The following is a 26,051-nucleotide window of genomic DNA, read 5'->3' on the forward strand; positions in this document are numbered from 1 at the left end:
ACATCTCAGAGACATCATTAAGGGAAATTTTCAAGGTTTCCCTTATGTATATGAATATTCCAAAATGCCTGTAAATTTAGTTAATAATTTAGAAGTTCTATTATGACCATGATGCTAACTGAAGACCCAGATTCTATTTTATAAAGTGTGGCTAAACTGGTGTATAGCAATAGTAATTCTCTCCTTACTGCAGGGAAACATGTTGCGTATGAAAACCTCTTCAGTTTCACTCCATAACCTCAGACAACTTCTCCAGGCATGACTTCCTTCCTTCTGCAGTAAGTAGCAGCCCTCTGCCATCATCATCACTATATTCTGTCCCTTAAACTGGCATTTGTTTTATGTTTCAATAATATTAATAGTTACATATTTATACTCTGATATTAACTTTTAATGTTAACTTGCCATTATCTGATGGAGGTGAACTCCATTATTTTTAGTATAAAATGTTTCTCAATTTTCTAGAGACACGCCGTAAGATGTATGTTGTGATCATCAAATGGTGAGGATTTATCCCAAGTACTTTAGCAAGATAGAATTCTAATCAAGCTTTGCTTGGATAATATACTAACGTGTTAGTGACTGTAATTAATTTTCCAATGATGCAAGATATATTTAAAATCTAATCATTGTTCTGATAATAGTATAATGTTGGCATTATTTTCAATCGTCTTAAGTGTCCTGGGGTGGGGGTTGGGGAGGGTGAGGGAGGCCATACAGTCATCACTTGTCAACCAGAATCTTTCCTTTTTTATTGTTTTATAGGGGTAGAGTTGGGTCAGAATTGAGCTGAGACAAACTTGAGAAGTAAAGTAGGAACAATTTTGCCCTATTCTTCCTTTTCTGCCAACGCACATTTCTGCTCAGCCTGCTGCTTAAATGATGCCTCCATTTGTGGTCTGATAATGGATTAAAGTGTTAGCCCTCTCAGGTTTATTTGTATTTTAATAATGCAAAGTACCACATGATTTTAAGAACTGCAAGGCTAACATTCTAAAACTGTCTCACAGGAATGTGATTCTGCTTCCTTCCAGTGCCTCTGATGCACAACCTCCTCTCCTCTCTCCTTAAAAAAAGACCTTGAAGCAGGTTATGGACTCCCCAGCCTTCCTGGAATCTAAGGTACATTTCCCTTTGTGGATGCTTACAGTGCAAGCCCGATCAGCTTCAAGAGTCAGGTGATTGTAGTTCATCAGCTGCTGAATATAATTACACGCTGATGTCTATCAGAATAAAAGATAGTCAAGAGACATTTATGCCACCCTTAAATATATATACTAATTTATTAAAGGATATAAAAATAATTATTCCACTAACATCACTTTGCAGTGTCAAGATATATAGAGAGACACAGTTCATAATTTTACACTTAATTAATGCACAGTAATAGGCTAGTTTCTCCATAATTGAATAACAGCCTGTGCTGAATCTTCTGACAGGCTTTGGGCAATAAGCTTGAATGGCCTTGCTCTGATTAGTTTAAGACATGACTGTGAGTGCCTTTTTTTTCTTTTTTTTTTTTTTTTGCACAGATATGGGTGGTTTAACGAAGTATATAAATGTCAGGAAAGTCCTTTGGTTATGAACAATGAGTCACAAAATGATTATGGACATCATAGGTTATTTATTGTAGTTCTAGGACATTTTGGAACTATGATCATTAACATAATATAGTTGTGAATCTTTTTGGTTTTCTACATCTGAGGAATTAAATGGGAAAAGGCCATCAAAGAACTTTTCACTTTCATGCTTGACTACCTTAAAGAATCCTACATAAAATAAATCCAAATTTTATGGCTTACATTTTAGAGACAGTATTTTATGAAGATGCTTAACCACCAGGATTATAAAGACAGGCAGAGATACACAATCAAAAAACAAGCTTTGCTTTATCTTGAATGGTCTAGATTAAAATGTAATAATGTGGCCGGGTGCGGTGGCTCACGCCTGTAATCCCAGCACTTTGGGAGGCCGAGGCGGGGGAATCACGAGGTCAGGAGATCGAGACCATCCTGGCTAATACGGTGAAATCCGGTCTCTACTAAAAATACAAAAAATTAGCCAGGCGAGGTGGCGGGTGCCTGTAGTCCCAGCTACGTGGGAGGCTGAGGCAGGAGAATGGCGTGAAGCCTGGGGGGTGGAGCCTGCAGTGAGCAGAGATCGCGCCACTGCACTCCAGCCTGGGTGAAAGAGCGAGACTCCTTCTCAAAAAAAAATAAATAAATAAATAAAATCAAAGGTAATAATGTTCACTACTAATTTTCAAGCATATTTAATGCCAAGCACTATACGTATATTATCTCATTTCATCCATTTAAAACAAGCCACAAAAAAGGCACACATATCCCCATTTTACAGTTGAAAACATTGAGGCTCATAAAGGCTTATTTGCATACTTTCAAGCGCCAACATTTCTAAATTCAAAGCTCATGCATTTCCCTCAGCGTCATGCTGCTACTCTAATTATAAAAGCAGTGTGGAAGGGACAACATGAATAATTTAATTTGACTCATGTGTAGGCTGTTTTCCAGCTAGTTACCATCTCTTTACTGTGAACTTGATTAAACAAGCCAAGCTTGGCTTAAAATAATGCTCCTCAAGCAATTTGCATCTATCTTTAAGGTTGGCAGGGAAACTGACCTCTGCCGATCTGTTTTTGCTTATAACATAAAACAAACAAGAACTTGGATAAAACCTAAAGGGAAGAAAAATGTTTTTATTATAACAATTAAGACTCATGCATGAGCTATTCATTAATGCCCTGAAAGTTGACTTTTTGGCATAGAAAAATACAATCAAAATTCCAGAGACATCCCAAAACTTTTCTATCACACATTTAAAACAAATGAACAAATGAGTTAGTAGCTAACTGAAGCAATCTCTACAGTATTAATACAGATTTTGATATATTTTGAAATATAATACCAGGGGATTAATGAACTTTATAATACCAGGGGATTAATGAACTTATTAAACCTAATATAGTGGTTAAACAAGGTTATAACTATAACCTAATATAGTGGTTAAACAAGGTTATAACTATAATCACATCTTCTGGCACATACACTCTAACATTTTGTTCACCCTTTCTCAGTTGCTAGAACACTATTTGTCCCAAGTACATCCACTTGATTGATATTTATTAAAACAATAAATATAATATATTCAGTATTTTCTACTTATTTTTGACTAGAAAACAACCCAACAAGCAAATAAACAATCACACATTCTACATAAACTTCCTTGGAGCCAATGCTAGGTAGGGAGGTGATATACTTTGTTCCACATTTTCATTCACTGTCCCCAGAACTCTCACTCTCTCTTGATCTTGTCACCCTGGGGCTAGAAGAAAAAGAAGACTTACATCCAGAGAGAAGGGAAGGAAGACAGTAAGAGAGGTCACCCTATAGTCACACCCACAGAAAGTGAAAAAATATTCGCAAACAATGCATCTGACAAAGTACAAATATCCAAAATCTACAATGAACTCAAACAAATCAGCAAGAAAAAAATATAAATAATTCCAACAGAAAGTGGGCAAAGGACGTGAATAAACAATTTGCAAAAGAAGATAAACAACTCACTAAGAAACATATGAAAAATACTCAACATCACTAATTATCAGGGAAATAAAAATTAAAACCAAAATGAGATACCACTTCACTCCTGCAAGAATGGCCATAATTTAAAAAATCAAAAAATAATAGACGTTGGCATGGATGTGGTGCAAAAGGAACATTTTTACACCATGGGCGGGAATGTAAACTAGTACAACCAGTATGAAAAACAGTATGGAGATTCCTTAAAGAACTGAAAGTAGAACTACCATTTGATCCAGCAACCCCAATACTACTGGGTATCTACCCAAAAGAAAAGAAGTCATTATATAAAAAAGACATAATTCACAACTGTAAAAAATATGGAACCAGCCTAAATGTCCACCAACCAATGAATGGATAAAGAAAATGTGATATATATATATATATCTATATACTACTCAGCCATCAAAAGGAATTACATAATGGCATTCACAGCAACCTGGATCATTGCTCTAAATGAAGTAACTCAGGAATGGAAAAACAAATATCATATGTTCTCACTTATAAGTAGGAGCTAAGCTATGAGGATGCTGTACTAGTCCATTCTCATGTTGCTATGAAGAATATCCAAGACTGGATAATTTATAAAGAAAAGAGGTTTAATTGACTCACAGTTCCGCATGGCTGGGGAGGCCTCAGGAAACTTACAATCATGGTGGAAGGGGAAGCAAATGCATCCTTCTTCACAAGGTAGCAGGAGAGAGAACTGCCAAGCAAAGGGGAAAAAGTCCTTTATAAAACCATCAGATCTCATGAGACTCACTCACTATCAGGAGAACAGCATGGAGGTAACCACCTCCATGAATCAATTACCTCCCACCAGGTCCCTCCCACGAAATGTGGGAATTATGGAAACTACAATTCAAGATGAGATTTGGGTGGCGACACAACCAAACCTTATCAGATGCAAAGGCATAAGAATGATATAAGAGACTTTAGGGGCTCATGGGGAAGGGTGTGAGGAGGGTGAGGGATAAAGGACTATATACTGTGTCCAGTGTTATGGAAACTACAATTCAAGATGAGATTTAGGTGGTGACACAGCCAAATCATATAAGATGCAAAGGCATAAGAATGATATAAGGGACTTTAGGGGCTCAGGGGGAAGGGTGTGAGGAGGGTGAGGGATAAACGACCATATGCTGGGTCCAGTGTACACTGCTTGGGTGATGAGTACACCAAAATCTCAGAAACTACCACTAGGGAATTTCTCCACGTAATCAAAAACCACCTGTTCCTCAAAAACTATTAAAATAAACAACAAAAAAAAACCAAAACGTCTCATCTTGCATGTTACACATCTCTTAAACCTGAGCTTCTCTGGTCTGAGGTTCTTGTGATTGTTCAGAGTCCTCAGATGACAGTGATTTGCAAAGAATGGTCTCTCCACTACACAGGTTTACAAAAGGGACATTAATGTGTTTTTATGTCCCACAAAGAAATTTCCCTGCTTAGAGTTATATTCCCTTTCAGCGCTATTCTCCCCACTATCCTAGTGTCAAATGAAACCTGTTCATCAGAAGAGCAAAAGAAAATAGAGGATGATAAACCATAGTTCCTTTCATACTTAGTAGAAAGTGAAGAGACCAGTCTCAAAAGGACCAAGAATGTGAAGAATTTAAACTTCTGGAAGATGAACAGGGATCAGGGACAGGGCAAAACCGGAATTCTGAATTAAGAAAGAAGGAAATAATTAGAGGAACACATTGGAGAGATTTCAGACTTGAGGGCAAAACAAAAAAGATCAGGGACCTACAAAGAATGACTGAATCCAGTATCATGGATGGGAAAAAGTAAACTGGGATAATAATATGAAAAAGTAAATCAGTGAGTCAAGAAATGGCTAAAGATAAAAGAAAAATAAAGGAAAAAGTAGATTAAAAATAGAAAAGAAATTAAAATCAGGAAAAAATTATCATATTCTTATACTATATTTTACTTGACTTTCTTTGTAAAGAGGGGGAAACTGAAATGAAACTATTCTTTCTGAAAACCAAATAAGACATCAACACGCAATGATTAATATATGTAATCATAGCATGCTATGCTGACCCTGTCTCATCTATGGAGAAAATAGAATAAACAGAAAAAAACACAAACCAACAACAGACTTAAAATACCCTGGCCTTTGAGAGACAACTTCTATAAAATGTTGATTTCCTTTTTTCTTGGATGAGCTTGTGAGAAAAGGGAATTAAATCTCATGTATCTATTTGCAGCTTATCTGTGGTAAAAGAGCGTACAACATCCAGAGGGCAGTGCTGTCGCAGGAAAGGAGCTGAAACTTATTGACTGAGACACTGTGCCTCCTAAAGTCTGACCAACAAGTGACCAGGCACTCAGCCAGTCCAACAGATGGGCATTAGCCCTGAAAGCAATGTGACCATGTATGTTCATCAAGGTTGTTTTCTATAGAACAAAATTTTCACCCACAATTGTTCCAACAGCTGTTCACACTGAGCTTATGCACTTCCAGTTGGGAAGAAATATCATTGCCCAGTGGTCTTTGAGTGGGATAACCTTTCCACATGACAAAATAAATCACGTATAAAGGGGCCACTTAGCTGCAACAACAGTAACTCTTAGGGCAGACGGAGCCATCCAAACCTCAAGAGGAGACCATTCTCTTGAGGTCACTTTACAGATTGCTGAGAGAAAGGCATCTCAGATCTCTGGTACTCTACCCTTCAACTCCCAAGGCACTTTGAGTTCTTTCCAGTAGTTTTTCATGTGTGTGTAACACAACTTTCACATGTAATTCTGATATTTTGTTTTACTTCAAATGTTGATACCCATAATAAAATACTTCAGACATCCCAAAGAAAAGTTCAGGACCAAATATTTAAATCGCCTAAGATACCATTATTCCTCATGGGGACTGTAGTCCTCAGGCCACACATTTTTCTATATTTACCTCAAATCAAGGGTAATGTAGGCATTGAGGTGAAAACCACTTATATATACAGGTATTCCAAAGCAAAACCAAACCAGAATAAGCTGGAATGATGAAAAGAGAGATCAGAGGTGGATATGGCACTAAGTAATTTCAACATCTAAACTATTCAAAATATTTGATTCTTTCATTTAGCTTTCTTGTTTTTGAATATTGACTTACAGTTCCCCCCACTAAGGCCCTATGACTAACCCTGGAATCCTCCTTCCACCCTTACATGCAGTGAGTCTCCTGTCCTACCCCTGAATATATCTTGTTTCTGTCCCTTATCTTCACGGGTGCTGCTGTTATTATGTTTCAAGCCATCATAATCTAACCTGAATTATTGCAATAGCCTTTCTGCTGGTACTACGCACACTGGTGGCCTGGTAGATTTTAGTGATTTTTTCTATATGCTACTGCGTCCTGAGTTGGTTCCTGCCAGTGGGTTCGTGGTCTCGCTGACTTCAAGAATGAAGCCACGGACCTCTGAGGTGAATGTTAGAGCTCTTAAAGATGGCACGGACCCAGCCGGGTGCAATGGCTCACAACTGTAATCCCAGCACTTTGGGAGGCCGAGGCGGGCAGATCACAAGGTCAGGAGATCGAGACCATCCTGGCTAATGCGGTGAAACCCCGTCTCTATTAAAAATACAAAAAATTAGCCGGGCGTGGTGGCGGGCGCCTATAGTCCCAGCTGCTCGGGAGGCTGAGGCAGGAGAATGGCGTGAACCTGGGAGGCGGGGCTTGCAGTGAGCCGAGATCATGCCACTGCACTCCAGCCTGGACAACACAGCAAGACTCCATCTTGGGAAAAAAAAAAAAAAAAAAAAAGATGGCACAGACCCAAAGAGTGAGCAGTAGCAAGGTTTATTGTGAAGAGCGAAAGAACAAAGCTTCCACAGCGTGTAAGGGGACCCAAGCAGGTTGCCACTGCTGGCTGAGGTGGCCAACTTTTATTCCCTTATTTGTTCCCCTCCCATGTTCTGTTTTTGTCCTATCATAGTGCCCTTTTCTCAATCCTCCCTGCAATTGGCTACTTTTAGGATCCTGCTGATTGGTGCATTTTACAGAGCACTAATTGGTGCATTTTACAATTCTCTTGCTAGCTACAGAGCGCTGATTGGTGCATTTTTACAGAGTGCTGATTGGTGCATTTTACAATCCTCTTGCTAGCTACAGACTGCTGATTGGTGCATTTTACAATCCTCTTATAAGGCAGAAAAGTTCTCCAAATCCCCACTTGACCCAGGAAGTCCAGCTGGCTTCACCTCTCACCACTATCTTCATAAACTTCTGTTAGAATAGCCATAACATGAAATGTTTATTACTTTCTTATTATTTCACCTATTCAGATTTTAAGCTCCTTTAAAAACAGAAATAGACTTTTGTGTTTATCAACAAAGACTCCAGTGTGCTGCCCATCACACAGCAACTCTCAGTAAATATTTACTGAATTCTCCATGTGTTTCAAACTTTGACCCATCTGTTGGTTTATGTACACGCCTAGCCAAGCCATTCCCCAAGTGTCAGGCTAAATAATTACTTTTCATCAGCCCTTCTCTTGTAACAATTCTATTTTTAAAAATACACCTATAATAATTACCATATATCAAATTCAAGTGAGTGATAGCTTTGATAACTATATCATTACCTAATTTAATCTAAACAACAGCCTATAATCTACAGGTAATTGATGAGAAATTCTTCCCCCAAAGTCACGTAACTAGTAATTGATTAAACAAAGAGGAGTTTGACCAAAGCATGTCTGTATGACTGCAGAAGCCCTGTTCTCATCCATGCTGAAATTTACTATTTGATATCCAGAATCCCCAAAGAGTGAGTTTCTTGGACAAGAGCTGCATTTTATTTTCCATATCACTTGTACCTGGTGTATCATCTGTCACTTAGTACACATTCAGGTGATACTTGCTTGTTGAAGAATAGATAAAAGAATGAACAAAAGTACCAACAGATTAATGGAATTTCTGTGGTATATGAAAGAGGAAGAATAAAAGAATCAATAAGTTTTCTGGCTAATCTTTCCATCTGAATGAAGCTATAAAATTTAAGTAGTATTCAAACAGAAAAAGAATGCCTTTTCTGAATACCAGTCCCCCTCTAAACCAAAACTTTTAACTTTCAGCAATCTGGAGGACATCATTCATGTAGTAATCTTAAACACTTCATTTCTCCATTAAATAGTCCATTTCTGAAACATGGACCTAAATTACAAAATCCATTTGCAAATCTTCTCTAGGATACTAGTGGACTGTTGGAAAATAACCACCAATGAGGACTTAAAATATGAATGGTATTAAATAAGGGAACATTCATGTTGAGTCAATTCTCTTGGACTTTGTTTGTTTTACGACTATTATTTCACATTTCAACCCAAATAGAAAAGAATATTTACATTTCAATAAACATTCTTGCTTAAATTCAAAATCTTTGAAAAATGTGGAATGTATTCCCCATATTAGCACAGTATTCTGTGTCTTTGTATAAAAAAGCATGCAAATTAATAAACTCAACAGTTTAGAAATAAAACTTTGGCAAAATCTCTGTGCAGTATATTTGAAAATGAGTAATTCTGTAGGGTTTGCTATTTTATGAGCTTTAGTGATAATATGTAATCTAGAGTATCTGCATTACTTTCTACAGTTATTATTTCTTTTATTATTAGTAATGCTACTTCTGAGACAATTCTTAACATCCTGCTCTCTGGAGGCTGATAACTATAGGCTTGACAGTTCTATCTAATTCAGAAGAATCCATCTTAATTATTTATTTATAAATGTCAATGCTATTAAACAGCAGGAAGAAGGGGAAGTAATATTATAGTCTTACCAATGCTAAAGAAATACTTAACACTAAATTACGAATTTAGGAGTAACCCATCAATATCTGTATTTTGGTTTTGCTATTAGGCATTTAAATTGAAACATTTTCCTACTTTCAGTCAATCTAAATTATAGTAGAATATTTCTGATGAATAAGAATATTTGACCTTCTTTCCTAAAAGTATTTACATTGCCACTTTAGAATTAACAGTACTCTACACAATTTGGTTTGCTGGGTCAGCCAGGACAGGTTAGGGTTTGCTGCACTAACAAGCAACCCCAAAATCTTAGTAGATTAAAGTAACAGTTTAATTTTTATTTCTTATGATATATTTCTAAAGTGTGTCATTAGAGGAACTCAGCTTATTGTGGCCTGTTAATAACACAAGATGACAGATGTCCTATCTTGATATGTCTCTCTGATTGTAGTGGCAAGCAAAGAATAAAGTAGGAGGCAGTTCAATACTATAGTCTTGATATAATACATTTCACTTCTACACAGGAACCATTACTTAGAACTAATTGTAATTCTACCCACCTTTGAATATGGCTGAGAAAATTCTTCCATATATCAGGAAGGAGAGGAGAACAAGATATAGGTGAACATTAGAAGTTTCTATTACATTTGCAAGTGTCAACTTGAAGTCACTCTGTATTTTTTTTACACATACAAATTGGAATTTCCGATTTGCAAGCATGGTTTTCTTTCATTGGTTTGCTTTTCAGATTTGGCCCCAGTGTAGATTTATTTTAAGGCTCTTGAGCCAAATACCTGTTCTTTTTTAAAAAATGATTACTATGTACTTTTTTATGTGTCTGACTCCGTCTTGTCATAAAATACATTTCCTGTCGTTCTGCATCATAGGTAAAATGTGCAATACTCCCATGGCTTTCTTTCTCAAATTTCTAGCTTCATAGTAGGTTCTGCACAAACAGATATCAGGAATTCCTAACAGCTATATAAAATTGACTGCTATAGGAGTCTTGAAATATCTACATTTACAATTAAAACATAGGATTAAAATTCCTACTTGATGTTCCCCAATTGTTCTAATATTTATAATTACAAGAGATTCTTTGAAAAATTTGACACAATATTATTGTCACTCCTCTAAAATTATATAAGGATAGATTTTGGATCTTAATGTGTGTTTTCATATTTAGGATTCTAAGCCTTTAATAAGCCAGGAACATTTTAATCATTTGATTTTTGTGGCATTTCGATCTTTTTCTTTTGTTTGTTTTTTGTTTTTTGTTTTGTTTTTGAGATAGAGTCTTACCTATCGCCCCGGCTGGAGTGCAGTGGTGCAATCTTGGCTCACTGCAACCTCTGCTTCCCAGGTTCAAGTGATTCTCCTGCCTCAGCCTCCAGAGTAGCTGGGACTACAGGCACATGCTATCACACTGGGCTAATTTTTTGTATTTTTAGTAGAGATAGGGTTTCACTATGTTAGCTAGGATGGTCTCGATCTCCTGACCTTGTGATCCACACACCTCGGCCTCCCAAAATGCTGGGATTACAGGCGTAAGCCACCTTGCCTGGCTCATTTTTGATATTTTTATGTTTTGAATGATTAGGTACACCGAGTATCATTTTTGAAAAAGCCTATGAACTTATATAGTCAACCTAATTAACTGATAGTCCTAAGACTAAATTTCTCTATTTTATTTCCAATCATATTATCTTGAAGTACCTATTTACATGTGACAATTTTTAAACTCTATATAATATTAAAGAATGAAGAGAATCTAGATATCACCTTTAGTTATAATTCACGAGTAATATGACACAAAATCTCTGAAATACGCAAATGCATTTGTCAAACTAACACAGAACTCCATTTTCTTCTTTTTGTTTTAAAAAGTGGTCTGGTGGCTGGGTGCAGTGGCTCACACCTGTAATCTCCACAATTTTCAGAGGCCGAGGCAGGCAGATCACCTGAGGTCAGGAGTTCGAGACCAGCCTGACCCACATGGAGAATATAAAAATTAGCAGGGCGTGCTGGCAGACACCTGTAATCCCAGCTACTCGGGAGGCTGAGGCAGGAGAATTGCTTGAACCTGGGAGGCGGAGGTTGCAGTGAGCCGAGATCACGCCATTGCACTCCAGCCTGGGCAACAAGAGCAAAACTCTGTCTCAAACAAAAAAGTGGTCTGGTGTATTCTTTTGTTGTTGTTATCAGTATATAAAAAACTTAGTAAACGTTGTAAAAATTCATATAAATAAATTTTTTAAAAATTTATTTTATTTTAGTTCCAAGGATTTTGGAATAAGGGAGAAAAAAGGTATGCATTCCAGAAAGCCTGACTGGTAGCAGTGCACCAAAACTCATATGAAATGAAGGATTTCCCTGAGAAGATGACACATCACATTCTGAGTCAACCTTTGAGACTTTTAAATCATATTTTTGTCATAGCACACAGTGGCTATGCAATGAATTGTATCTGAGTTGTTCATTTAAACAACTACAATAGATAGACCGACCTGCAAATGGCTTTCTAGTCAACTGTGAAGGCAGGCTTTCATTAATACATATAGGCAGTAATTTAGCCTCTGCGTCATTAAATCACTAAGCAATGGTTTTATGTATCTTATAGAAAAACAGTCCAAGGCTTAGCTAGCCAAAGATGGAAGTTTGATTGCCTTAGCTTGTATCAACTCATCTAGACCAGGACCTCGTACAATATGATGGTCATTTTAATGTCTGCTGGAAAAATGAATGAATCACTGGTAAAAACAAAAATCATTGTTTGCTCTTATTTTAATTGTGAACATTCAGATTTTGTGCTTGACCAATATGTACAAATAAGGAATTTTTCATTATAATTCTTAAAGTCCAGCTTCATAACACAGAAACAACTTTTTTTTTGTTGAGACGGAGTCTTGTTCCGTTGCCAGGCTGGAGTGCAATGGCATGTGCTCAGCTCACTGCAACCTCCAACTCCCTGGTTCAAGAGATTCTCCTGCCTCAGCCTCCTGAGTAGCTGGGATTACAAGCACGCGCCACCAAACCCAGCTAATTTTTGTATTTTTAGTAGAGACAGGGTTTCACCATGTTGGCCAGGATGGTCGACCTCATGATCTGCCTGGCTTGGTCTCCCAAAGTGCTGGGATTACAGGCGTGAGTCACCGCACCTGGCCCAGAAACAACTTTTTATTAGATAACAGCATTGTCAGGATTATAAAGGAAATTTTAAATAAACTGTGAAGGATTATAAAGAAAAATATTAAAACATTAAATCCTTCACAAGTAGAAAAATGTAAGCCAACTAAAAATTTTGTGTTATTTTATAAAAATGAGCACAGTTAGGAATCAACATAAAAATCTCTGACATCAAATGCAAGCATCTTGGTAAGTATGCCTATTGGTCTAATCAATGATTATTTATAAACAGAAAATTGAAATGTTCTTAGTAATTTCTTTATCACAACTAAAATCTTTCTTCTGTTCTTTCCCTTGGTGCATCTACTTCTATTTTGATGACTAATTTATTTGAAGTGAGTATGTCGAGAAGTAATTCAAATATATACTTAAAGTATAATGAAAGTATTATAATGCTATATTAGCATGGTTATTTAACTAAAAAAAATTGTATTTAAACTTTCTTTGCATTCTACTTCATTCATTTATTTGTGTTGGTGTGTGTCTGTGTGTGTAGGCATTTACTTTCACTTATTTACATATATTACTGTTTCTAACTGAGCAAAAGTAGGCAATGTTGATAAAATTCTGAAGATCTTCCAAGGATTTCTAATAAAATTATTTTCACTTAAATCATCTTTATTAGTTCCTGAACCTCCTCTGCATACCCATGAGCCTGATATAACAAAGAGTTGAAAACCTAATTCTTGTTTACCACGACCATGAAGAAATGAACATTCTTAACACTGCATATTTCATTCAAGTTGCATATAGCTTTTGCCCAAAAGACCAATGGTCCTAAATCATATAAAGATAAGTGACTTATTTACTTTAAAATAATTTTTAAAAATAGTAAACAATTAAAAGTCAGAAGGATTATCAGTGCTAATTAGAAAAAGATTCATGTTCCATTGCTTGCTCAATGTTACAATATCAATGGGGAGGAACATATTCCATTCAAATGATTTTTATTTAGCAATATTTTCATAAGACGTTTTGCATATTTATGCTATATATGTCTAGTCAATTTTCTTTCTCATATTGAATAAACCTATCTAATGTATCCATTGTTTTCTTGTTACAAAGATTATTACTATGAGGACTTTGTGCATACAGCTTTCCCATATTTTATATTTTTAAAATGGCTTCTGAGAAATCAAACATTCCAAAGGATATAGATAATAATTATAATCTATTGAGATTTTACTATGTGCCAGTATGTAAGACAAATATTTTTGACATTTTTTAATGTATGTAAAACACTGTAAATTAAGTTCTAGTATCATATCAATTATAAAGGGAGAATTTAAAAATTCGAGAGATTTATTTGTTCAGAATCAAATTCCTAGCAAGAGGGAGTCAATAGTTAAAGTCATGTCTGATATTTTAACACTAATTCTTAACCAATTCAATAGATACAGTGTTAATAGACAGTGACTAGAAGGAAGATGAGTAGCTTTCTTCCAGTTATGTTTCCATAAATGTCTTTTAATATATATTATACATCAATGGAAGCATAAATTTTGGTTACAATACTTTTCCAAAATCCAGTTTTCTGAAATGTTAGGATATCTATCAATCTCTCCACTACTCACAGTAGTAGAACTTTACACCTAGCAACATTAAATAAAATGAAGTTCCCATCAAATAACCTTGAAGTTGTGTAATACATGCACAATGAATTTATAGTGTTAGAAGTCAGGATGTGGTTACTCCCAGGGTTGGGTGATAATGACAGGGTACCCCGGCAGCTTGTGGAGCAATGGTAAAGTTTTATTTCTTGATGTTGGTACATTGTTGGTGAAGTTTGTCATGCTATACCATTATGATTCATGCATGTTTCTATATCTTTGTTATACTTCAGTTAAAATTTCCTTAAAAATTAGTAGATGCACAGCTGTGTATGTTTTATCTTCTGGAAACAGCTTAATGCTGGAATGATTGATCTCCATTTTTAATTCTGGAAATTCTAACCCCTTTCTTAATCTATTGGACCAGAACTAGTCACTGCCTTACTCTGACTCCCCAACATCTTTCTGTAAATGTACTTAATTTTTTTCCTGTGATGATCCATTAATTCTGATCACGGTACCGGCATGTGTTAGAGGTAGCAAATTGAGAGAAGGAGTGCCAGAGGCTTTTGACTAAATTATGTTTCACATCTTTAGTTTTCACGAGTTAAATTTGGTTTTTACTTAACTGATGGTTAAATTTTAGTGGGGATTTAAATTTTAAAAGAGACACCTCCATGTAGTAAGTGATCATCAGTTAATTGGATAGGATGTCACCCAGCTTATAACTATATAGGTATACAGAAAACAAATACACATGGTTGTTATTACAAGAGTCATTCAACAGATAAAGCAAATAATCATCCATTTCAATGTATATTTAAACACTATAAATGCTGAAAGAAAAAGCTTATACCTAAATTAATTCATGAAGTAATACGTCTGGACTACCAACCCAGATATTTTCTCTTAAGAACAGAAAATTAAACTGCAGCAAGCTAGCATTATTGCAATGTGGAGTGGCCAGATTGGTTACAAAATCGAAAGGAAAGGCATTGATGACTATGCTTCAGTCTACACATTTATTATTTTGAAATTTACATTTGGTCATTCAATTGCGCTCAGGTATAAAATCTATTTATACCTATAATTACAATTATATAGCTATTTGATGGACAGACTGATAAGGTTGGCTTTAGGTATAAACTCAGGCTTCTTAACATGTTTTCAGAGCATTCATGGGGCCACAGTATCCTGGTGTTGAACATGTAAAGAAAATGTAAAAGAAGAAAGTGTAAAAGAAAAAAACAATAATAAGACAAATTTTGTCTAATTTTTACACCCTCTGTGTCTCATCTCTACAGCCCTGTTGATGTATGACTTTTCTCTCAACCCTTCATTGCACTTGTGACAGGGGGTGTCCCATTTATTCAGCCCGACGTGCTCAACCTTTTGCAGAGGGAGCACGTGGGTGAGTGTGGGATCCGGCTGACTGCTTTGGGTACTGGCAGGAGCAGGTTCTGTGTGGGCCCTGTGGCAGTGCCCAGGTGAGGGTGCCTGTGACCCTTAAGTCCCAGAAGGCATGTTACAATGCTCTTTTAGCTCCGCCATCTGTGGACAGCGGTGTGTTATCAGCTTAGTGGGCTCCTTGCATTGTTGCGTGGGGCAGCTGCCCTCTGTCAGCAAGGGCAAAGGGCCAGTGTGACAGCCTTTTTTGGGTACCTGCACTCGGTAGGTCCTGAGCTCGTCCAGAGTCCAAGAAAAATGAGGTTGCACGGACACTTGAAGGATGGTGGAAGCAGAGAATTTTATTTAGTGGTGGAAATGGCTCTCGGCAGAGAGAGGAGCTGAGGGCAGGGGCGGGGTTGGGGCAGGTGGACAGGCAGGTAATCTTCCCTGAAGTCCAGCTGTCCCCAGCCGTCTCTTCCCTGTAGTCAAGGTGCCTCTCTGAAGTTAAGCAGTCTCCCTCCAAAATCCAGCTGTCCCTCTGAAGTCAAGTCACCTCTCTCTAGTCAAGCCACTTCTCTCTCTCTCTCTCCTGAGTGAGTCTACGGTCTTTTTAGGCACAGGATGCAGGGCAGGGCAAGCCATAAGTAGTTTTGGAAAAGGTAACATTCAATTGGTAAAAAGACATTATTCAGAAAGAACCAACTGGAAGAGAGTGGGCAAACCGGGTTAGAAGTTCCCACTTTGGGTCATGGGTTTCCGGCTTTTTGGCTCAAAGGTGGGGTTTTGTCAGGGACCTGCCCCTGTCTGCCTATTATTTCTCTGCCTCCCGCCTCAACCACTGTCACTGGGCCTGAAATTTGGCATGTATGCAATAACGCCTGATGTGTCTGATATGCTTCATGTAAGTAGTTCAATCATGACCAATGTATACATTGGGGCATGGATGCAATAAGTGTAACAGGAGTGATTTCACAGCTATAAATTAGGATAAACTGAGAGGGATACTATTATTTATGAATAGGTTAGTATTTCCACAGAACTTCACTCTGCTGGAGTAAAAACACAGCTTTATATTATTATTAAAAATTCAGCCTCCTGAACAAAACCCAGAAGTCATGAATTTGTATTATGGAATAAAATGAGATATACTCTTTATTCTGATAATAATGTAAATATATATCTGCATATCCAAAAATGCATTTTTCAATCTTGAATCATGGTCATAAATCATATTATTTTAATATTTCTATTTTGAAATGATGTCTGAAAAAGAGAATGAAAAATAATACAAAATTAGAATTCACAACATTATGTTCAAACCTTTGGCAAAAAAAGAAAAAAGAATAAGCCACATCACTATCTTCAGTGAATACATTATTTGGCCTTACTGGTTTGAGATTCTCCATACATTTCACAAAAAAAACACAATGTTATGATTAAATATGATCTATTCTCTATATCTTACAAAAGAATATGAACCAATAACAATTATTTTTAATATAAAAAGTGCCAATATAGTTAATTTTTGTGTCATGGATAATGACCATATATTTCTACAAAAAATAAAAAAATACATTAAAACAAAATATTTTGTGCATTTTAGCACACCATATATTATTTCACGTGCTTTGCTTTTGTTACCCGGGCTGGACCGCAATGAAACAATCTCAGCTCACTGCAACCTCCACCTCCCAGGTCCAAGCGATTCTCCTGCCTCAGCCTCCTGAGTAGCTGAGATTACAGGTGCACACCACCATGCCCGGCTAATTTTTGTGTTTTTAGTAGAGAGGAGTTTCACCGTTGGCCAAGCTGGTCTTGAACTCCTGACCTCAAATGATCTGCCCGCCTCGGCCTCCCAAAGTGCTGTGATTACAAGCGTGAGCCACTGTGCCCTGCTATTTCATATGCTTTCATATTAAATTTACATTAGGACTCAAACTTTATAGTTAAAGAAGCAGAAAACAGGAATACAAATGGTCTAAACCTTCCAAAAGAACTTATGAACCTATAATGGATGCTATGCATAAAGCAACTTGGAGTTATTATTTATCTAAATTATGCAGATTTTGTTTTGGTAGGTTGTTAATGGGAACAAGTGTCAATTAGGCAAATACCTATCTTATTGCTTGGATAGTTAAGATCTGAATTGAATGTTATAATGTGCTGTACATTAGGTTAACTAATAGTAGTGAAGCAGTACACCATTTTGGCTAAATTCTCTGGCTCAACAATTTCAATCGCCCATGTAGAAATGTGCTCTTGATCTGACTGATCTGAGGGATCAAGATGATAAATATTTGTTGATGACATCACTGCTACCTCCAAACCTCCAATAAACTTTGTGTAAGAACTGCCAGTGATACCTAATTGCATCTTACTGACCTAAAAACCATCTATCTTAGCAAACATGTAATTTCCACTTTGTAAGCACTGTCAGCACTAACTGAAGCATTACCTACACACAATGACATTTGATGTCATGAATTCCTAGAACTAGGTATCCAAGGAGAAGCTCTAACAAGAAATTCAAAACTCTTTGCTAATTATAAATAGTAATGTAACATATTATATAATTAGTTACAGAATCAGAATGTGAGTTTCTCTCTGAATAAAGACTGGCTCTTATCTTTGCAGCTCTCTCATTGTGCCTGGAGCTTGTCAAGTATGCAATAAATAGTGGGTAAATTGAATTATTTCCCAGAATATTTGCAAGGAATCTAAATATATTACCATATAGCAATATATCAGTAGTCTTGACAAGCCACATTTGTATCCATTCAAATAACTGCTGCTTTTGAAATGTGTGCATTTTATTTGTGCCTCAGTTTTCTAATTTATTTTAAAAATCACTTGACCAGATAATTTTAAATATTCTTTCGATTATACCTTCTAAAATCATGCCACAAATATATTTCCTTCATGATTCCTGTTTTTTTGTGCTGTCATTGGTGCATTAAAATGACAATCTTATCTTAGATTCTTATTTATGGAGCAGGAAAATAAACGTATGGCAAGTTACCAAATAAATGACATTCCCAAGTTTGGAAGTCAGCCAAACTTGCTTTTAATCCAAATTCTACTCAGAATGTATGGGGCACTAGGACTATATTTATATGACAAAAAAGAAGGGTCCTCTTTCTTGATTTGTTCCATGCCCTGTAGATCTGAAAAACCCTGAAACATCATTTCTGATAAGTAATATTTCCTTCATAGTAAGTTTCCCAGAGTAATGGAATATACATATATATATATATATATATTCCATCTATATATAGGTACAGATATATGATAGATATAGATATAGATACAGATATAGATATAGATATAGATATAGATGGGAGTGTTTATTGTATGCGTGTATTTGTGTATGTGATACCCAACAGTGCTCATATAAGGAAGGGAATATTGCAAAAAAACAGACATTACTGAATAGATCATCTTGTGGTACAGAAGTCAAATATTTGAAGTCTGTTCCAGCATTCTTGTGGACAAGCTTTATGACCTTCAACAAGTCATCCTTATTTATTATATACATTCTGATACACATAAGATGATAATATACTCTTTTTCCTGTGGCCGGGCGCGGTGGCTCACACTTGTAATCCCAGCACTTTGGGAGGCCGAGGCGGGCAGATCACGAAGTCAGGAGATCGAGACCACGGTGAAACTCCGTCTCTACTAAAAATACAAAAAATTAGCCGGGCGTGGTGGCGGGCGCCTGTAGTCCCAGCTACTCGGAGAGGCTGAGGCAGGAGAATGGCATGAACCCGGGAGGCAGAGCTTGCAGTGAGCCAAGATTGCGCCACTGCACTCCAGCCTGGGTGACAGAGCAAGACTCTGTCTCAAAAAAAAAATATATATATATACTCTTTTTCCAGGGTTGCAAATTTCATTTCCCAAATGTTCTCATCAGTTTGTCTCAGACATTTTTTCTCAATCAGTTATATTACACCTCTTGACTCTTCATAGAATGCTTGGTTAGGAGTGTAACCAGGCAAAGTCTGCAAGTGTGAAAAAACAATCAAGGGTGAGATGGGCTATGTTATCATGGTGGGATTAAAACATAATGGATTAAAATTATTGAACTCCCCAAGTTTTAATTTTTATATTACTCCTTTCTTATATGAGTTGTGTACATTTGAATGTTACTATAATTATTTTTTGTTAAATACTTTGTGTTTAATTAAACCAAAAGTATTTAATTTAACCCCACAATATTATGAACCCATATTTTACACTATAGAATTTGTTGACCCACTTATTGCATTACGGCAGCATTTTAATTTAGTTTCCTAAGTAACATAAGTTAAACTTTCTTTTCTTTTTTTTTTTTTTTTTTTTTTTTTGAGGTGGAGTTTCACTCTTATCACCCAGGCTGGAGTGCAATGGCTCAGTCTTGGCTCACTGCAACCTCTGCCTCCTGGGTTCAAGCAATTCTGCCTTAGCCTCCCAAGTAGCTGGGATTACAGGCATGTGCCTCCACACCCGGCTAATTTTTGTATTTTTAGTAGGACGGTGTTTCACCATGTTGGCCAGGCTGCTCTTGAGCTCCTGACCTCAGGTGATCCACCCACCTCAGCATCCCAAAAAGTTATCATTTTTAAATGAATAACCCAGAAAAATTATGGGTATAACTTTGTCTATGACAATTGAAAGTTCTACATTTAGCATCAAATTTAGGATTAACTTTTGACATGAGTGAAGCACTAAGCCTAGAGAACCATGTCGCAATGAAAAGATGGAAAAGCAAACACGGTAAGCAGTTCCTCTCCGGGGAACCAGAGCATAACACAGTAAGAGAAGTGAGTGATGTAAAAATCATAAATGCCTCTGAAATAAAAAGGCTAGAAATAGACACATTTTATTTTGCATCACTAAATATTATTTACTTTACATAAGTTTCATTGTTTGTGCCATCAACACAGGGGCTGTGTCTGTCACTTCTGTGATGTGGTTATAAATGTGAATGACTCACCTCAGCCCAGTGAGTGCAGAGGACTCCCTCCCCTGGTGAGGCAAGGATATCAAATAATGCTTCCACCCATTGTGTGGGCACTGGGGGCAGTGCACAGTCCCTAAAGGTGAACTGTGCAAGTAGTTAACAGAAAGCTCTTTGATTTGTAAAATGAAGATAATAATATCTACTCATGTGATTTTATGAGATTTAAATGAATTAATATGTGTAAATCACTTAGAACAATGTCTGGCACGTAGCAAGCATCAGGTGATAATATTACTATTTTGTGACTGGGCAGGTCTTCTTCATGCTGACTGAGAAGTGTTCACTTTGATTCTAAAAGCAGTGGGCTATCACTAAAGATTCAAAAAGAAAAGAGTGATAGAATCAACTTGAAATTTTAGACATATCCCTCTGGCTATAATATATTGAAGAGGGCCAAATCTGGAGGCAGAAGGGTTAGGTGCCATTTGTACAATGCAGACATAAGAAGAAAAAGGCTTAAACTAGAATAATGGCAGCAGAACTCAAGATAGAGGAATAAATTCAGGACACAGTTATGAGAGATGAACAACAGAAATTGATGTAAGGTTTAGAGAGAGGGGGGATTCAATAAAATATGTCTTGGATAACCTATGCAGGGAAGACAGAATTGAGAATAAATCTGCATAGGGAAAAATGTGTTTGCTTTTAAATTGAGTTTTGGATGCCTTCAGGATGTTATATTACAGGAGACCAATAGGCAGGTGTTTTTGGCAGATTTTAAGCTTGTGAAAGAAATCTGGCTGACAGCTATAGATGTGGAATTGTTTGGCATATAGACAGCGGTAGCAACCTTGACAGGGGATGAGATTGTCTCCAAGGGAGAATGCTTACTGTAAGAGCAGAAAATCGCCCAGGGAGGACACCTAAGTAAAACCATCACATAAGCAACAAGAAGATATTGAGAACAACCCAAAAGGCAACTGAGAAGGAGAAGATAGAGAAATTGGAGAAGAACAAGAAAAGCACATTGTCTCAGAAACCCAGCAGAGAGAAGGTTGATTCGCAGGAGGGGGTTTCAGTATGGCCAATTACTAGGGGGATGCAACCATGAATTCAGACAAAATGAAGACTGAGAATTGCCCTTGGACTTAAGAAGCCTTGTGGGGAGCAGGGTGTTAAGAGGGAGAGTTAATACTACAATGTGTTCTAAGGGGAGTACGAAGTGAGAAGGCAAAAACAGCAAGTAGAGAAGTTTCTCAAAAAGCTTGTATCTGAGTAGGAGAATGAGATGTGGCAGTGGTTAGAGTGGAATGCAGGGGCGTAGCCATTGAACTTAGCTCTCACAAACATCTCTCTCTTTCTTGGACACTTCTTCCATATTCATGTGTAAATGAGACAATTGATACAAAAAACCATCTATCTACCCAGTGTAAGTATTCAATAAAGATTAGTTCCATCATTCACACAGTTTGATCTTGGAAACTCTGGCTGCCTCTGAGAACTCTTTAGGGATCTGTGAAGTCAAAACTATATTCATAAAAATGCAAAAACATTATTTGTCTCTTTCACTCCTAATCTTACATGAGAGCAAAGTGAGTTTTTCACAGTCCATTTGAAGCGTGAGATGCAATAGGCTGAATGTAGAAGCAGACATAAAAATCTACCTGTCATCTTAGCCAGGGAGGCTTGCAAAATGTAAAACAGTGTAAGTTTTCTCATTAAATATATTTATTCTGTAAAATCTAATTTTTATAAATAAAAATTGAGGCTACTATTGTCATTTCAAAAAAAATTATGACTCATTTTTAATATTCTCCACTAAAAAAAAAAAACAGTGTTTCTCTATGTTGCCCAGGCTAAGCGCAATGACTATTCACAGGTGCAATAATAGCATACTATGCCTTGGACCCATGGGCTCCAGCCATTCTCCTGCCTCAGCCTCCTAAGTAACTGGGTCCACAGGCATGTGCCCTCACCGGCAATATTCTTCATTTTAATTTCTCATATAGTAAATATAAAACAGAACAAAAAGTCTTTGAAATTCTCAATAATTTTTTTTCAAGATGGAGTCTCGCTCTGTCGCCCAGGCTAGAGTGCAGTGGTGCAATCTCTGCTCACTGCAAGCTCCGTCTCCCAGGTTCAAGCCATTCTCCTGCCTCAGCCTCCCGAGTAGCTGGGACTACAGGCGTCCGCCACCATGCCTGGCTAATTTTTTGTATTTTTAGTAGAGGCGGGGCTTCACCGTGTTAGCCAGGATGGTCTCGATCTCCTGATCTCGTGATCCGCCCACCTCAGCCTCCCAAAGTGCTGGGATTACAGGGTGAGACACAGCGCCTGGCCTGCTTAATTCTCAATAATTTTTAAGAGTATAAAGAAGTATGGAAACCAAAAGTTTGAGATCTGCCTGATTCGTTGGCACTAAAATTATTACTTTCTACCATTAAGTGTTTCCTAAAACTGAGTATCCAGGTTTCTGTAAAGTAATAAGCAAAATAAAATTTGAACATAGACTTCAATCCTGAAATAACTTTTTTCTATTTTTCTATAATATATGTATGCCTTACTACTGAATCTTCCATATTTACTTATATTTCATGTCTACCAGATGAAATAAAAAATAGATGATGCTTTATAATTGGTGACAGCAAAAAACTCTTCAAAATACTCTGGTATAGAGTGTTTGTTGGTATACAGTGCAAATAGATTATTAAAGTATGTGTTTATTGATTGATTGTAAATTTGTGAATAGAATATTGTTGGATGAGAAAATGGCACTTGATAAACCACAAAGGACTGAAGTTCAGCAATTTCTTGTAATACATTTGGACATTATTTCTTAAAACACTATAAAGTCTAACTTTACAGAATTGACTTGACAAGGAATACAACACTGTGATTAGGATGAAAATTGTTTCTGTCTCTATGTAAGTGAGCATTGTTTTCATTTTAAACTTGGAAAAAATTGATTTTTTTCTTTCTCTATTTAAAATAAAATGCATTACCCTTTCCTTTTCACATGGACCTCAATTCTATACAGTGGTTCTTTGAAGACTAATTTTTGGGGGGGTACCCTGTTCCCTATAACAAGGTCTAGCCTTTTTGTCAATAAAATAATAATTCCCAATTAATTAACATTTTTATGTTGACGGTCTCTAGGTACCTCGCAGAAAATTAGGATGCATTATGAAAACAATCATAAAACCTGTTTAATAATTGTTACAAATATAGTTTTTTACTATAGATGTTAGTGGTAAAATAATGAAAAATAGAAAAATTTGGTGTAGTCTACTAATTCTTTTTACTTAAAAGTTGTTATTCTAAAAATCATTCTTTCTTATCTTACACACACAAGTAAAGCAATATTTTCTAATTAAGAGTACTTTTTTTTTACTTGACATCTCCACTTGGATATCTAATTGGAGTTTTAAACTTCACATGGCCTAAGAAAACAAATTAGTTTATTCTCTGGCTATTCTCATCCACATGATTGCTTATGCTAAAACCTACAAAATATCCTGATTCCTGTTTTTTTTTCCCCCAAATTTAATTCATCAGAAACTACTGTCCACTCTACCTTCAAAATACACTGTCATCCCAGTCCCAGACACCATCACCTTTTGTGTTTCAGTAGCTCCTAGTTGTAATCTTTGCTCTCACTATTGACTCATTTTGCAAAACACAAATTATCATCCCTCCTTTCTGATTTAAAATAGTTCAGTTGCATCCCAGCTGCATGTAAAAGCCAAACTCCAAACAACGGTCTGTTGGGCCTCCCAAAAGCCCTTGCCTCCTGCTCTAAGTTAATTTCCCACTAACTGTGTCTTCATCTTATTGACTACACTCCAGCCATTATGGCCTTTGTATCTTTTATTCTTGAATTCTGGAATTCTTTTTGTTACTTTTGTCTGAAATTTCTGTTCTCAGCTCTCTACTTGGCACTCTCCTTCTCCTGTCTCCACTTTAATGTTACTTCCTCAAAGAGGCCTGCCCCGATTCTCAATATGAAGTAATCTCAGTCACAGATATTCTCTAATTTTTCATGTTTTCTTCATCATTTTAAACATTGCTTTAAATTATCTTGTCCATTTTTGTTTCACTTACAATTTCCTGTCTATAATAGAGTACAGTATCTGAGAGTATAGGCCTTGTCTGTTTTATTTACCATTGAACCCGTGGCCTAAAATAGTGCCAGATGTATAGTACACAATAAATATTTGCTGAGTTAACAAGAGATAAAAAGAATAAATGTTTTTATTTATATAATGTGTCAAAGAATCAAGAAAAACATGATATGAAGTTGTTTTATGTGCATGAATAACTGTTATGTTGAATTTTGCAATTTAGTAAATCACCCAGCATTTCAACATTTTTAGAAATTAGTGAATTGACATGATAAACCAAACAAGCAACATATTAAGTAAAATAACAAATATGTTAATAAATTGATTTGGCTATTTTTTTCCTCTTTAAGATGCAAATGAAACTTACAGAAAAAAATAACCAATATGACTTTCTGATACTGGAGATCATTCTAATCAAACACATTTCAAAGATAAGAAAGAATTATCCTCTGAGATTATTTTGATGCACCTAGATAAAATTACAGATATAATTGCCTATCTAATAATTTATGATAACTACTTATATACAAGTTTTGGCTATTCTTTGTATTAAACTCATAATTTTTTCAGTGAATTTTATTGACAACAGAAAAGGATGATAGGCTGGGTGTGGTGGCTCACACCTGTAATTCCAGCACTTTGGGAGGCCAAGGCGGGAGGATCACTTGAGGTCAGGAGTTCAAGACCAGCCTGGTCAACATGACGAAACCCTGTCTCTACTAAAAATACAAAAAAATTAGCCAGGCATGGTGGTGCACGCCTGTAGTCCCAGCTACTTGGGAGGCTGAGCCAGGAGAATTGCTTGAACCCAGGAGGTGGAGATTGCAGTAAGCTGAGATCGTGCCACTGCACTCCAGCCTGGGTGACAGAGCAAGACTCTGTCTCAAAAATATATACATAAATGAATAAATAAAATATAAAGGATGATAAAATGATTATGAACTGACACTACAGAGTTTAAGCTTACACTGTGTATACTATGTATACACATACTATATAATATGGTTCCACGAAGACCAAGAAACTAGGAGTAAGGTAACTTACGTTCTCATTCTAGTCTCACTACTGTGATTTACCAGCAAATTTAACATATATGGATCATAAACACAGATATAGAAATAACTGTATATAACCTGTATAGTGCTTTCTCCTAGGGAATAGAACTACTAGGGGTGGGTTAAAAATAGCAATGTGAATAAAAGACTTTCATTATTTATTGATATGATGTATACTGTTTATTTTTATTTCAACAATTATGTATTTTGTTGGAAAGAAATAAGAAAAAAGTTAAGTCCAGATTATTTTAATGTGGTTTATTTAAATTATGTTATAAACCAGAAGGTAGACTGTGATAAATTGAAGCTGCATAAAATCAATCCTAAAGAAACCACTAAAATAACCACTCAATTTGCCAACCAAGGAGATAAAGTAGATTTATGACAAGTATTTTTTCAATCCAAAAGAATGCAGACAAAAATGATGAGGGGAGGAAACAAATGGGAAAATAGAAA

General features: G+C 36.4%; 1 protein-coding gene across 1 annotated transcript in view; it reads right to left on the reverse strand.

Annotated features, from left to right (window-relative positions):
• VEGFC (vascular endothelial growth factor C) overlaps window positions 1–26,051 on the reverse strand; it is a 479,792-nt gene that overhangs the window by 381,810 nt on the left and 71,931 nt on the right. Inside the window, exon 3 of the mRNA XM_063638455.1 lies at window positions 4,212–4,305. The gene's annotated coding sequence lies outside the window, so the exon portion shown is untranslated. The remainder of the gene's footprint in view (window positions 1–4,211; window positions 4,306–26,051) is intronic.

The sequence above is a fragment of the Symphalangus syndactylus genome, chromosome 4 (genome assembly GCF_028878055.3).
Source record: "Symphalangus syndactylus isolate Jambi chromosome 4, NHGRI_mSymSyn1-v2.1_pri, whole genome shotgun sequence".
NCBI lineage: Eukaryota > Metazoa > Chordata > Mammalia > Primates > Hylobatidae > Symphalangus > Symphalangus syndactylus.